The sequence below is a fragment of the Astatotilapia calliptera genome, chromosome 8, assembly GCF_964374335.1.
Source record: "Astatotilapia calliptera chromosome 8, fAstCal68.1, whole genome shotgun sequence".
NCBI lineage: Eukaryota > Metazoa > Chordata > Actinopteri > Cichliformes > Cichlidae > Astatotilapia > Astatotilapia calliptera.
The window spans coordinates 27,948,685-27,962,882 of NC_137429.1; the positions used below are offsets into that span (position 1 = coordinate 27,948,685).

At 36.0% G+C, this 14,198-nt stretch overlaps 1 long non-coding RNA gene across 14 annotated transcripts in view; it reads right to left on the reverse strand.

Moving 5' to 3' along the window:
* Nucleotides 1-13,631: 13,631 nt before the first annotated feature.
* The window catches only part of LOC145430330 (uncharacterized), a 184,476-nt gene continuing 183,909 nt past the window's right edge, over nt 13,632-14,198 (reverse strand). For 13 of the 14 annotated variants that reach the window (XR_013910818.1, XR_013910819.1, XR_013910820.1 and 10 more), the window contains one exon: nt 13,632-14,113. This is a non-coding gene — a long non-coding RNA (uncharacterized LOC145430330). The remainder of the gene's footprint in view (nt 14,114-14,198) is intronic. The other variant, XR_013910825.1, reaches the window with a different exon arrangement.

Sequence of the window (14,198 nt, forward strand, 5' to 3'; positions counted from 1 at the left end):
CTATAAGATAAAGCCATAAACATGTTTGTCTGAGTCTTCTATCAAAAGTTACAGCGATTTATATGAAGTTGTTCAAAAACGCTTTATTTCGCCAAGACAGTGTGTTTCTCACTGTTACATGCATTTGAATGGGAAACTCGCCTGAAACAAAGTATAGGTTTTCATTATGTGAATAATTTTAAAATCTTAGCTCAAACGGCTGCAAAACCTGTTTGCCCAGCACAGGGATATTGAGTTCTATAAGATAAAGCCATAAACATGTTTGTCTGAGTCTTCTATCAAAAGTTACAGCGATTTATATGAAGTTGTTCAAAAACGCTTTATTTCGCCAAGACAATGCGTTTCTCACTGTTACATGCATTTGAATGGGAAACTCGCCTGAAACAAAGTATAGGTTTTCATTATGTGAATAATTTTAAAATCTTAGCTCAAATGGCTGCAAAACCTGTTTGCCCAGCACGGGGATATTGAGTTCTATAAGATAAAGCCATAAACATGTTTGTCTGAGTCTTCTATCAAAAGTTACAGCGATTTATATGAAGTTGTTCAAAAACGCTTTATTTCGCCAAGACAATGCGTTTCTCACTGTTACATGCATTTGAATGGGAAACTCGCCTGAAACAACGTATAGGTTTTCATTATGTGAATAATTTTAAAATCTTAGCTCAAACGGCTGCAAAACCTGTTTGCCCAGCACGGGGATATTGAGTTCTATAAGATAAAGCCATAAACATGTTTGTCTGAGTCTTCTATCAAAAGTTACAGCGATTTATATGAAGTTGTTCAAAAACGCTTTATTTCGCCAAGACAATGGGTTTCTCACTGTTACATGCATTTGAATGGGAAACTCGCCTGAAACAAAGTATAGGTTTTCATTATGTGAATAATTTTAAAATCTTAGCTCAAACGGCTGCAAAACCTGTTTGCCCAGCACGGGGATATTGAGTTCTATAAGATAAAGCCATAAACATGTTTGTCTGAGTCTTCTATCAAAAGTTACAGCGATTTATATGAAGTTGTTCAAAAACGCTTTATTTCGCCAAGACAATGCGTTTCTCACTGTTACATGCATTTGAATGGGAAACTCGCCTGAAACAAAGTATAGGTTTTCATTATGTGAATAATTTTAAAATCTTAGCTCAAACGGCTGCAAAACCTGTTTGCCCAGCACGGGGATATTGAGTTCTATAAGATAAAGCCATAAACATGTTTGTCTGAGTCTTCTATCAAAAGTTACAGCGATTTATATGAAGTTGTTCAAAAACGCTTTATTTCGCCAAGACAATGCGTTTCTCACTGTTACATGCATTTGAATGGGAAACTCGCCTGAAACAAAGTATAGGTTTTCATTATGTGAATAATTTTAAAATCTTAGCTCAAATGGCTGCAAAACCTGTTTGCCCAGCACGGGGATATTGAGTTCTATAAGATAAAGCCATAAACATGTTTGTCTGAGTCTTCTATCAAAAGTTACAGCGATTTATATGAAGTTGTTCAAAAACGCTTTATTTCGCCAAGACAATGCGTTTCTCACTGTTACATGCATTTGAATGGGAAACTCGCCTGAAACAAAGTATAGGTTTTCATTATGTGAATAATTTTAAAATCTTAGCTCAAATGGCTGCAAAACCTGTTTGCCCAGCACGGGGATATTGAGTTCTATAAGATAAAGCCATAAACATGTTTGTCTGAGTCTTCTATCAAAAGTTACAGCGATTTATATGAAGTTGTTCAAAAACGCTTTATTTCGCCAAGACAATGCGTTTCTCACTGTTACATGCATTTGAATGGGAAACTCGCCTGAAACAACGTATAGGTTTTCATTATGTGAATAATTTTAAAATCTTAGCTCAAACGGCTGCAAAACCTGTTTGCCCAGCACGGGGATATTGAGTTCTATAAGATAAAGCCATAAACATGTTTGTCTGAGTCTTCTATCAAAAGTTACAGCGATTTATATGAAGTTGTTCAAAAACGCTTTATTTCGCCAAGACAATGCGTTTCTCACTGTTACATGCATTTGAATGGGAAACTCGCCTGAAACAAAGTATAGGTTTTCATTATGTGAATAATTTTAAAATCTTAGCTCAAACGGCTGCAAAACCTGTTTGCCCAGCACAGGGATATTGAGTTCTATAAGATAAAGCCATAAACATGTTTGTCTGAGTCTTCTATCAAAAGTTACAGCGATTTATATGAAGTTGTTCAAAAACGCTTTATTTCGCCAAGACAATGCGTTTCTCACTGTTACATGCATTTGAATGGGAAACTCGCCTGAAACAAAGTATAGGTTTTCATTATGTGAATAATTTTAAAATCTTAGCTCAAACGGCTGCAAAACCTGTTTGCCCAGCACGGGGATATTGAGTTCTATAAGATAAAGCCATAAACATGTTTGTCTGAGTCTTCTATCAAAAGTTACAGCGATTTATATGAAGTTGTTCAAAAACGCTTTATTTCGCCAAGACAATGCGTTTCTCACTGTTACATGCATTTGAATGGGAAACTCGCCTGAAACAAAGTATAGGTTTTCATTATGTGAATAATTTTAAAATCTTAGCTCAAACGGCTGCAAAACCTGTTTGCCCAGCACGGGGATATTGAGTTCTATAAGATAAAGCCATAAACATGTTTGTCTGAGTCTTCTATCAAAAGTTACAGCGATTTATATGAAGTTGTTCAAAAACGCTTTATTTGGCCAAGACAATGCGTTTCTCACTGTTACATGCATTTGAATGGGAAACTCGCCTGAAACAAAGTATAGGTTTTCATTATGTGAATAATTTTAAAATCTTAGCTCAAACGGCTGCAAAACCTGTTTGCCCAGCACGGGGATATTGAGTTCTATAAGATAAAGCCATAAACATGTTTGTCTGAGTCTTCTATCAAAAGTTACAGCGATTTATATGAAGTTGTTCAAAAACGCTTTATTTCGCCAAGACAATGCGTTTCTCACTGTTACATGCATTTGAATGGGAAACTCGCCTGAAACAAAGTATAGGTTTTCATTATGTGAATAATTTTAAAATCTTAGCTCAAATGGCTGCAAAACCTGTTTGCCCAGCACGGGGATATTGAGTTCTATAAGATAAAGCCATAAACATGTTTGTCTGAGTCTTCTATCAAAAGTTACAGCGATTTATATGAAGTTGTTCAAAAACGCTTTATTTCGCCAAGACAATGCGTTTCTCACTGTTACATGCATTTGAATGGGAAACTCGCCTGAAACAAAGTATAGGTTTTCATTATGTGAATAATTTTAAAATCTTAGCTCAAATGGCTGCAAAACCTGTTTGCCCAGCACGGGGATATTGAGTTCTATAAGATAAAGCCATAAACATGTTTGTCTGAGTCTTCTATCAAAAGTTACAGCGATTTATATGAAGTTGTTCAAAAACGCTTTATTTCGCCAAGACAATGCGTTTCTCACTGTTACATGCATTTGAATGGGAAACTCGCCTGAAACAACGTATAGGTTTTCATTATGTGAATAATTTTAAAATCTTAGCTCAAACGGCTGCAAAACCTGTTTGCCCAGCACGGGGATATTGAGTTCTATAAGATAAAGCCATAAACATGTTTGTCTGAGTCTTCTATCAAAAGTTACAGCGATTTATATGAAGTTGTTCAAAAACGCTTTATTTCGCCAAGACAATGCGTTTCTCACTGTTACATGCATTTGAATGGGAAACTCGCCTGAAACAAAGTATAGGTTTTCATTATGTGAATAATTTTAAAATCTTAGCTCAAACGGCTGCAAAACCTGTTTGCCCAGCACGGGGATATTGAGTTCTATAAGATAAAGCCATAAACATGTTTGTCTGAGTCTTCTATCAAAAGTTACAGCGATTTATATGAAGTTGTTCAAAAACGCTTTATTTCGCCAAGACAATGCGTTTCTCACTGTTACATGCATTTGAATGGGAAACTCGCCTGAAACAAAGTATAGGTTTTCATTATGTGAATAATTTTAAAATCTTAGCTCAAACGGCTGCAAAACCTGTTTGCCCAGCACAGGGATATTGAGTTCTATAAGATAAAGCCATAAACATGTTTGTCTGAGTCTTCTATCAAAAGTTACAGCGATTTATATGAAGTTGTTCAAAAACGCTTTATTTCGCCAAGACAATGCGTTTCTCACTGTTACATGCATTTGAATGGGAAACTCGCCTGAAACAAAGTATAGGTTTTCATTATGTGAATAATTTTAAAATCTTAGCTCAAACGGCTGCAAAACCTGTTTGCCCAGCACGGGGATATTGAGTTCTATAAGATAAAGCCATAAACATGTTTGTCTGAGTCTTCTATCAAAAGTTACAGCGATTTATATGAAGTTGTTCAAAAACGCTTTATTTCGCCAAGACAATGCGTTTCTCACTGTTACATGCATTTGAATGGGAAACTCGCCTGAAACAAAGTATAGGTTTTCATTATGTGAATAATTTTAAAATCTTAGCTCAAACGGCTGCAAAACCTGTTTGCCCAGCACGGGGATATTGAGTTCTATAAGATAAAGCCATAAACATGTTTGTCTGAGTCTTCTATCAAAAATTTATATGAAGTTGTTCAAAAACGCTTTATTTCGCCAAGACAATGCGTTTCTCACTGTTACATGCATTTGAATGGGAAACTCGCCTGAAACAAAGTATAGGTTTTCATTATGTGAATAATTTTAAAATCTTAGCTCAAACGGCTGCAAAACCTGTTTGCCCAGCACGGGGATATTGAGTTCTATAAGATAAAGCCATAAACATGTTTGTCTGAGTCTTCTATCAAAAGTTACAGCGATTTATATGAAGTTGTTCAAAAACGCTTTATTTCGCCAAGACAGTGTGTTTCTCACTGTTACATGCATTTGAATGGGAAACTCGCCTGAAACAAAGTATAGGTTTTCATTATGTGAATAATTTTAAAATCTTAGCTCAAACGGCTGCAAAACCTGTTTGCCCAGCACGGGGATATTGAGTTCTATAAGATAAAGCCATAAACATGTTTGTCTGAGTCTTCTATCAAAAGTTACAGCGATTTATATGAAGTTGTTCAAAAACGCTTTATTTCGCCAAGACAATGCGTTTCTCACTGTTACATGCATTTGAATGGGAAACTCGCCTGAAACAAAGTATAGGTTTTCATTATGTGAATAATTTTAAAATCTTAGCTCAAACGGCTGCAAAACCTGTTTGCCCAGCACGGGGATATTGAGTTCTATAAGATAAAGCCATAAACATGTTTGTCTGAGTCTTCTATCAAAAGTTACAGCGATTTATATGAAGTTGTTCAAAAACGCTTTATTTCGCCAAGACAATGCGTTTCTCACTGTTACATGCATTTGAATGGGAAACTCGCCTGAAACAACGTATAGGTTTTCATTATGTGAATAATTTTAAAATCTTAGCTCAAACGGCTGCAAAACCTGTTTGCCCAGCACGGGGATATTGAGTTCTATAAGATAAAGCCATAAACATGTTTGTCTGAGTCTTCTATCAAAAGTTACAGCGATTTATATGAAGTTGTTCAAAAACGCTTTATTTCGCCAAGACAATGCGTTTCTCACTGTTACATGCATTTGAATGGGAAACTCGCCTGAAACAACGTATAGGTTTTCATTATGTGAATAATTTTAAAATCTTAGCTCAAACGGCTGCAAAACCTGTTCTGTTTGCCCAGCACGGGGATATTGAGTTCTATAAGATAAAGCCATAAACATGTTTGTCTGAGTCTTCTATCAAAAGTTACAGCGATTTATATGAAGTTGTTCAAAAACGCTTTATTTCGCCAAGACAATGCGTTTCTCACTGTTACATGCATTTGAATGGGAAACTCGCCTGAAACAAAGTATAGGTTTTCATTATGTGAATAATTTTAAAATCTTAGCTCAAACGGCTGCAAAACCTGTTTGCCCAGCACGGGGATATTGAGTTCTATAAGATAAAGCCATAAACATGTTTGTCTGAGTCTTCTATCAAAAGTTACAGCGATTTATATGAAGTTGTTCAAAAACGCTTTATTTCGCCAAGACAGTGTGTTTCTCACTGTTACATGCATTTGAATGGGAAACTCGCCTGAAACAAAGTATAGGTTTTCATTATGTGAATAATTTTAAAATCTTAGCTCAAACGGCTGCAAAACCTGTTTGCCCAGCACAGGGATATTGAGTTCTATAAGATAAAGCCATAAACATGTTTGTCTGAGTCTTCTATCAAAAGTTACAGCGATTTATATGAAGTTGTTCAAAAACGCTTTATTTCGCCAAGACAATGCGTTTCTCACTGTTACATGCATTTGAATGGGAAACTCGCCTGAAACAACGTATAGGCTTTCATTATGTGAATAATTTTAAAATCTTAGCTCAAACGGCTGCAAAACCTGTTCTGTTTGCCCAGCACGGGGATATTGAGTTCTATAAGATAAAGCCATAAACATGTTTGTCTGAGTCTTCTATCAAAAGTTACAGCGATTTATATGAAGTTGTTCAAAAACGCTTTATTTCGCCAAGACAATGCGTTTCTCACTGTTACATGCATTTGAATGGGAAACTCGCCTGAAACAAAGTATAGGTTTTCATTATGTGAATAATTTTAAAATCTTAGCTCAAACGGCTGCAAAACCTGTTTGCCCAGCACGGGGATATTGAGTTCTATAAGATAAAGCCATAAACATGTTTGTCTGAGTCTTCTATCAAAAGTTACAGCGATTTATATGAAGTTGTTCAAAAACGCTTTATTTTGCCAAGACAATGCGTTTCTCACTGTTACATGCATTTGAATGGGAAACTCGCCTGAAACAAAGTATAGGTTTTCATTATGTGAATAATTTTAAAATCTTAGCTCAAACGGCTGCAAAACCTGTTTGCCCAGCACGGGGATATTGAGTTCTATAAGATAAAGCCATAAACATGTTTGTCTGAGTCTTCTATCAAAAGTTACAGCGATTTATATGAAGTTGTTCAAAAACGCTTTATTTCGCCAAGACAATGCGTTTCTCACTGTTACATGCATTTGAATGGGAAACTCGCCTGAAACAAAGTATAGGTTTTCATTATGTGAATAATTTTAAAATCTTAGCTCAAACGGCTGCAAAACCTGTTTGCCCAGCACGGGGATATTGAGTTCTATAAGATAAAGCCATAAACATGTTTGTCTGAGTCTTCTATCAAAAGTTACAGCGATTTATATGAAGTTGTTCAAAAACGCTTTATTTCGCCAAGACAATGCGTTTCTCACTGTTACATGCATTTGAATGGGAAACTCGCCTGAAACAAAGTATAGGTTTTCATTATGTGAATAATTTTAAAATCTTAGCTCAAACGGCTGCAAAACCTGTTCTGTTTGCCCAGCACGGGGATATTGAGTTCTATAAGATAAAGCCATAAACATGTTTGTCTGAGTCTTCTATCAAAAGTTACAGCGATTTATATGAAGTTGTTCAAAAACGCTTTATTTCGCCAAGACAATGCGTTTCTCACTGTTACATGCATTTGAATGGGAAACTCGCCTGAAACAAAGTATAGGTTTTCATTATGTGAATAATTTTAAAATCTTAGCTCAAACGGCTGCAAAACCTGTTTGCCCAGCACGGGGATATTGAGTTCTATAAGATAAAGCCATAAACATGTTTGTCTGAGTCTTCTATCAAAAGTTACAGCGATTTATATGAAGTTGTTCAAAAACGCTTTATTTCGCCAAGACAATGCGTTTCTCACTGTTACATGCATTTGAATGGGAAACTCGCCTGAAACAAAGTATAGGTTTTCATTATGTGAATAATTTTAAAATCTTAGCTCAAACGGCTGCAAAACCTGTTCTGTTTGCCCAGCACGGGGATATTGAGTTCTATAAGATAAAGCCATAAACATGTTTGTCTGAGTCTTCTATCAAAAGTTACAGCGATTTATATGAAGTTGTTCAAAAACGCTTTATTTCGCCAAGACAATGCGTTTCTCACTGTTACATGCATTTGAATGGGAAACTCGCCTGAAACAAAGTATAGGTTTTCATTATGTGAATAATTTTAAAATCTTAGCTCAAACGGCTGCAAAACCTGTTTGCCCAGCACGGGGATATTGAGTTCTATAAGATAAAGCCATAAACATGTTTGTCTGAGTCTTCTATCAAAAGTTACAGCGATTTATATGAAGTTGTTCAAAAACGCTTTATTTCGCCAAGACAGTGTGTTTCTCACTGTTACATGCATTTGAATGGGAAACTCGCCTGAAACAAAGTATAGGTTTTCATTATGTGAATAATTTTAAAATCTTAGCTCAAACGGCTGCAAAACCTGTTTGCCCAGCACGGGGATATTGAGTTCTATAAGATAAAGCCATAAACATGTTTGTCTGAGTCTTCTATCAAAAGTTACAGCGATTTATATGAAGTTGTTCAAAAACGCTTTATTTCGCCAAGACAATGCGTTTCTCACTGTTACATGCATTTGAATGGGAAACTCGCCTGAAACAACGTATAGGTTTTCATTATGTGAATAATTTTAAAATCTTAGCTCAAACGGCTGCAAAACCTGTTTGCCCAGCACGGGGATATTGAGTTCTATAAGATAAAGCCATAAACATGTTTGTCTGAGTCTTCTATCAAAAGTTACAGCGATTTATATGAAGTTGTTCAAAAACGCTTTATTTCGCCAAGACAATGCGTTTCTCACTGTTACATGCATTTGAATGGGAAACTCGCCTGAAACAAAGTATAGGTTTTCATTATGTGAATAATTTTAAAATCTTAGCTCAAACGGCTGCAAAACCTCTTCTGTTTGCCCAGCACGGGGATATTGAGTTCTATAAGATAAAGCCATAAACATGTTTGTCTGAGTCTTCTATCAAAAGTTACAGCGATTTATATGAAGTTGTTCAAAAACGCTTTATTTCGCCAAGACAATGCGTTTCTCACTGTTACATGCATTTGAATGGGAAACTCGCCTGAAACAACGTATAGGTTTTCATTATGTGAATAATTTTAAAATCTTAGCTCAAACGGCTGCAAAACCTGTTTGCCCAGCACGGGGATATTGAGTTCTATAAGATAAAGCCATAAACATGTTTGTCTGAGTCTTCTATCAAAAGTTACAGCGATTTATATGAAGTTGTTCAAAAACGCTTTATTTCGCCAAGACAATGCGTTTCTCACTGTTACATGCATTTGAATGGGAAACTCGCCTGAAACAAAGTATAGGTTTTCATTATGTGAATAATTTTAAAATCTTAGCTCAAACGGCTGCAAAACCTGTTTGCCCAAGCACGGGGATATTGAGTTCTATAAGATAAAGCCATAAACATGTTTGTCTGAGTCTTCTATCAAAAGTTACAGCGATTTATATGAAGTTGTTCAAAAACGCTTTATTTCGCCAAGACAATGCGTTTCTCACTGTTACATGCATTTGAATGGGAAACTCGCCTGAAACAACGTATAGGTTTTCATTATGTGAATAATTTTAAAATCTTAGCTCAAACGGCTGCAAAACCTGTTCTGTTTGCCCAGCACGGGGATATTGAGTTCTATAAGATAAAGCCATAAACATGTTTGTCTGAGTCTTCTATCAAAAGTTACAGCGATTTATATGAAGTTGTTCAAAAACGCTTTATTTCGCCAAGACAATGCGTTTCTCACTGTTACATGCATTTGAATGGGAAACTCGCCTGAAACAAAGTATAGGTTTTCATTATGTGAATAATTTTAAAATCTTAGCTCAAACGGCTGCAAAACCTGTTCTGTTTGCCCAGCACGGGGATATTGAGTTCTATAAGATAAAGCCATAAACATGTTTGTCTGAGTCTTCTATCAAAAGTTACAGCGATTTATATGAAGTTGTTCAAAAACGCTTTATTTCGCCAAGACAATGCGTTTCTCACTGTTACATGCATTTGAATGGGAAACTCGCCTGAAACAAAGTATAGGTTTTCATTATGTGAATAATTTTAAAATCTTAGCTCAAACGGCTGCAAAACCTGTTTGCCCAAGCACGGGGATATTGAGTTCTATAAGATAAAGCCATAAACATGTTTGTCTGAGTCTTCTATCAAAAGTTACAGCGATTTATATGAAGTTGTTCAAAAAAAACTTTATTTCGCCAAGACAGTGCGTTTCTCACTGTTACATGCATTTGAATGGGAAACTCGCCTGAAACAACGTATAGGTTTTCATTATGTGAATAATTTTAAAATCTTAGCTCAAACGGCTGCAAAACCTGTTCTGTTTGCCCAGCACGGGGATATTGAGTTCTATAAGATAAAGCCATAAACATGTTTGTCTGAGTCTTCTATCAAAAGTTACAGCGATTTATATGAAGTTGTTCAAAAACGCTTTATTTCGCCAAGACAATGCGTTTCTCACTGTTACATGCATTTGAATGGGAAACTCGCCTGAAACAAAGTATAGGTTTTCATTATGTGAATAATTTTAAAATCTTAGCTCAAACGGCTGCAAAACCTGTTTGCCCAGCACGGGGATATTGAGTTCTATAAGATAAAGACATAAACATGTTTGTCTGAGTCTTCTATCAAAAGTTACAGCGATTTATATGAAGTTGTTCAAAAACGCTTTATTTCGCCAAGACAATGCGTTTCTCACTGTTACATGCATTTGAATGGGAAACTCGCCTGAAACAAAGTATAGGTTTTCATTATGTGAATAATTTTAAAATCTTAGCTCAAACGGCTGCAAAACCTGTTTGCCCAGCACGGGGATATTGAGTTCTATAAGATAAAGCCATAAACATGTTTGTCTGAGTCTTCTATCAAAAGTTACAGCGATTTATATGAAGTTGTTCAAAAACGCTTTATTTCGCCAAGACAATGCGTTTCTCACTGTTACATGCATTTGAATGGGAAACTCGCCTGAAACAAAGTATAGGTTTTCATTATGTGAATAATTTTAAAATCTTAGCTCAAACGGCTGCAAAACCTGTTTGCCCAAGCACGGGGATATTGAGTTCTATAAGATAAAGCCATAAACATGTTTGTCTGAGTCTTCTATCAAAAGTTACAGCGATTTATATGAAGTTGTTCAAAAAAAACTTTATTTCGCCAAGACAGTGCGTTTCTCACTGTTACATGCATTTGAATGGGAAACTCGCCTGAAACAAAGTATAGGTTTTCATTATGTGAATAATTTTAAAATCTTAGCTCAAACGGCTGCAAAACCTGTTTGCCCAAGCACGGGGATATTGAGTTCTATAAGATAAAGCCATAAACATGTTTGTCTGAGTCTTCTATCAAAAGTTACAGCGATTTATATGAAGTTGTTCAAAAACGCTTTATTTCGCCAAGACAATGCGTTTCTCACTGTTACATGCATTTGAATGGGAAACTCGCCTGAAACAACGTATAGGTTTTCATTATGTGAATAATTTTAAAATCTTAGCTCAAACGGCTGCAAAACCTGTTTGCCCAGCACAGGGATATTGAGTTCTATAAGATAAAGCCATAAACATGTTTGTCTGAGTCTTCTATCAAAAGTTACAGCGATTTATATGAAGTTGTTCAAAAACGCTTTATTTCGCCAAGACAATGCGTTTCTCACTGTTACATGCATTTGAATGGGAAACTCGCCTGAAACAAAGTATAGGTTTTCATTATGTGAATAATTTTAAAATCTTAGCTCAAACGGCTGCAAAACCTGTTTGCCCAAGCACGGGGATATTGAGTTCTATAAGATAAAGCCATAAACATGTTTGTCTGAGTCTTCTATCAAAAGTTACAGCGATTTATATGAAGTTGTTCAAAAACGCTTTATTTCGCCAAGACAATGCGTTTCTCACTGTTACATGCATTTGAATGGGAAACTCGCCTGAAACAAAGTATAGGTTTTCATTATGTGAATAATTTTAAAATCTTAGCTCAAACGGCTGCAAAACCTGTTCTGTTTGCCCAGCACGGGGATATTGAGTTCTATAAGATAAAGCCATAAACATGTTTGTCTGAGTCTTCTATCAAAAGTTACAGCGATTTATATGAAGTTGTTCAAAAACGCTTTATTTCGCCAAGACAATGCGTTTCTCACTGTTACATGCATTTGAATGGGAAACTCGCCTGAAACAACGTATAGGTTTTCATTATGTGAATAATTTTAAAATCTTAGCTCAAACGGCTGCAAAACCTGTTTGCCCAGCACGGGGATATTGAGTTCTATAAGATAAAGCCATAAACATGTTTGTCTGAGTCTTCTATCAAAAGTTACAGCGATTTATATGAAGTTGTTCAAAAACGCTTTATTTCGCCAAGACAATGCGTTTCTCACTGTTACATGCATTTGAATGGGAAACTCGCCTGAAACAAAGTATAGGTTTTCATTATGTGAATAATTTTAAAATCTTAGCTCAAACGGCTGCAAAACCTGTTTGCCCAGCACGGGGATATTGAGTTCTATAAGATAAAGCCATAAACATGTTTGTCTGAGTCTTCTATCAAAAGTTACAGCGATTTATATGAAGTTGTTCAAAAACGCTTTATTTCGCCAAGACAATGCGTTTCTCACTGTTACATGCATTTGAATGGGAAACTCGCCTGAAACAAAGTATAGGTTTTCATTATGTGAATAATTTTAAAATCTTAGCTCAAACGGCTGCAAAACCTGTTTGCCCAGCACGGGGATATTGAGTTCTATAAGATAAAGCCATAAACATGTTTGTCTGAGTCTTCTATCAAAAGTTACAGCGATTTATATGAAGTTGTTCAAAAACGCTTTATTTCGCCAAGACAGTGTGTTTCTCACTGTTACATGCATTTGAATGGGAAACTCGCCTGAAACAAAGTATAGGTTTTCATTATGTGAATAATTTTAAAATCTTAGCTCAAACGGCTGCAAAACCTGTTTGCCCAGCACAGGGATATTGAGTTCTATAAGATAAAGCCATAAACATGTTTGTCTGAGTCTTCTATCAAAAGTTACAGCGATTTATATGAAGTTGTTCAAAAACGCTTTATTTCGCCAAGACAGTGGGTTTTAGAGTCTTCATCATTAAATCTCTGGTTGCTTCATTTTTCTATCCTATATCAGATATTTTAAAGGTTATCTTAGGTAAAGTTCCATTCTCATGGTGAGGCAAAGTGCTTTATGTGTGTGTGTGCCCGTGTCATGAACGGCTATAAAAGGCCTATAATTAAAGAACAAAGCGGGGTTTGAGTTCGAGTTGCGGCAGACTGTCACTACTTGTAAATGGAACGCAGCCTTCCTACGGCGGACAGCTAATAACAGGAATCGGACGCGGTCCAGCCAAGTCCACAGCAACCACCATAGCAACCGCCTAGCATGACCTTAAAAACATATTCTGTCTTCATAACTATCAAAATCGTGAAATGATTTGCAAAGTGTGAAAGTGTTACAGCTGCAGAGAGCTATGGCGGTATCTATGGAAGCTGTTTACATAGCTAATAATATACGATGTAACCATGGAGACAGTCAGTCACTTGAGCTAGCGGTGCATGTTTACTACAGTGAATAAGGTGATTGAGTGCACAGCGTCCACACTCTGCAGGGGGTAAAGACATTACTTCAATATTGTTTTATATTGATATATATTAGCCTTCTGTTGACCATCACCTCAGGTTCACCATTACAGTTTCAGATTACAGATGCACACTGTCTAAACACATTCAAAAACTCATGTCTCAGAAATAAGCACAGCTGTTCATGTTTGTCATTAGAGTTTTATTTGTAAGAAAATTATGAACTTCATATTGTGCATTAAATAAAAGAACATTTCACAACTCTGAGTCAACAGAAACAGGTAACAGAAATGTCTCTAATGTGTACAGTGTAGTGTAAGCATTAAAAGATCATAAAGGAAAAACTAACATTTATGTGAAACTAATTGTAATAAAAAATGAGCAGGTGCTTTATAGATTTAAAAGAAAGAATCTGAAAACAACACTTTTTTGGTCTAAGTGATCAAAGTAGAAAACAGAACTGATGTTCAAGAACAAACCGTAGCTGCACTAATATTACACATCTCGATCGTTGTACTGAACAGACATGTTGCTTTTAAAACCACATGCAGTGTGTGACCATGACTGTTCACTGAGACCATGAACGCCACTTCGCTGAAGCATTCTTCTTCTTCTTCTTGCCATTAAATTGGAAGCAGAAGCAGCACGAGCTGATTTGATCTACTGAAAGGAAAAAGCAGAACATCTGAGTTGAAACCAGTCAGCTGAAATCATTAAGACAGGAACAAATTCAATGCAGTGTCTCAAG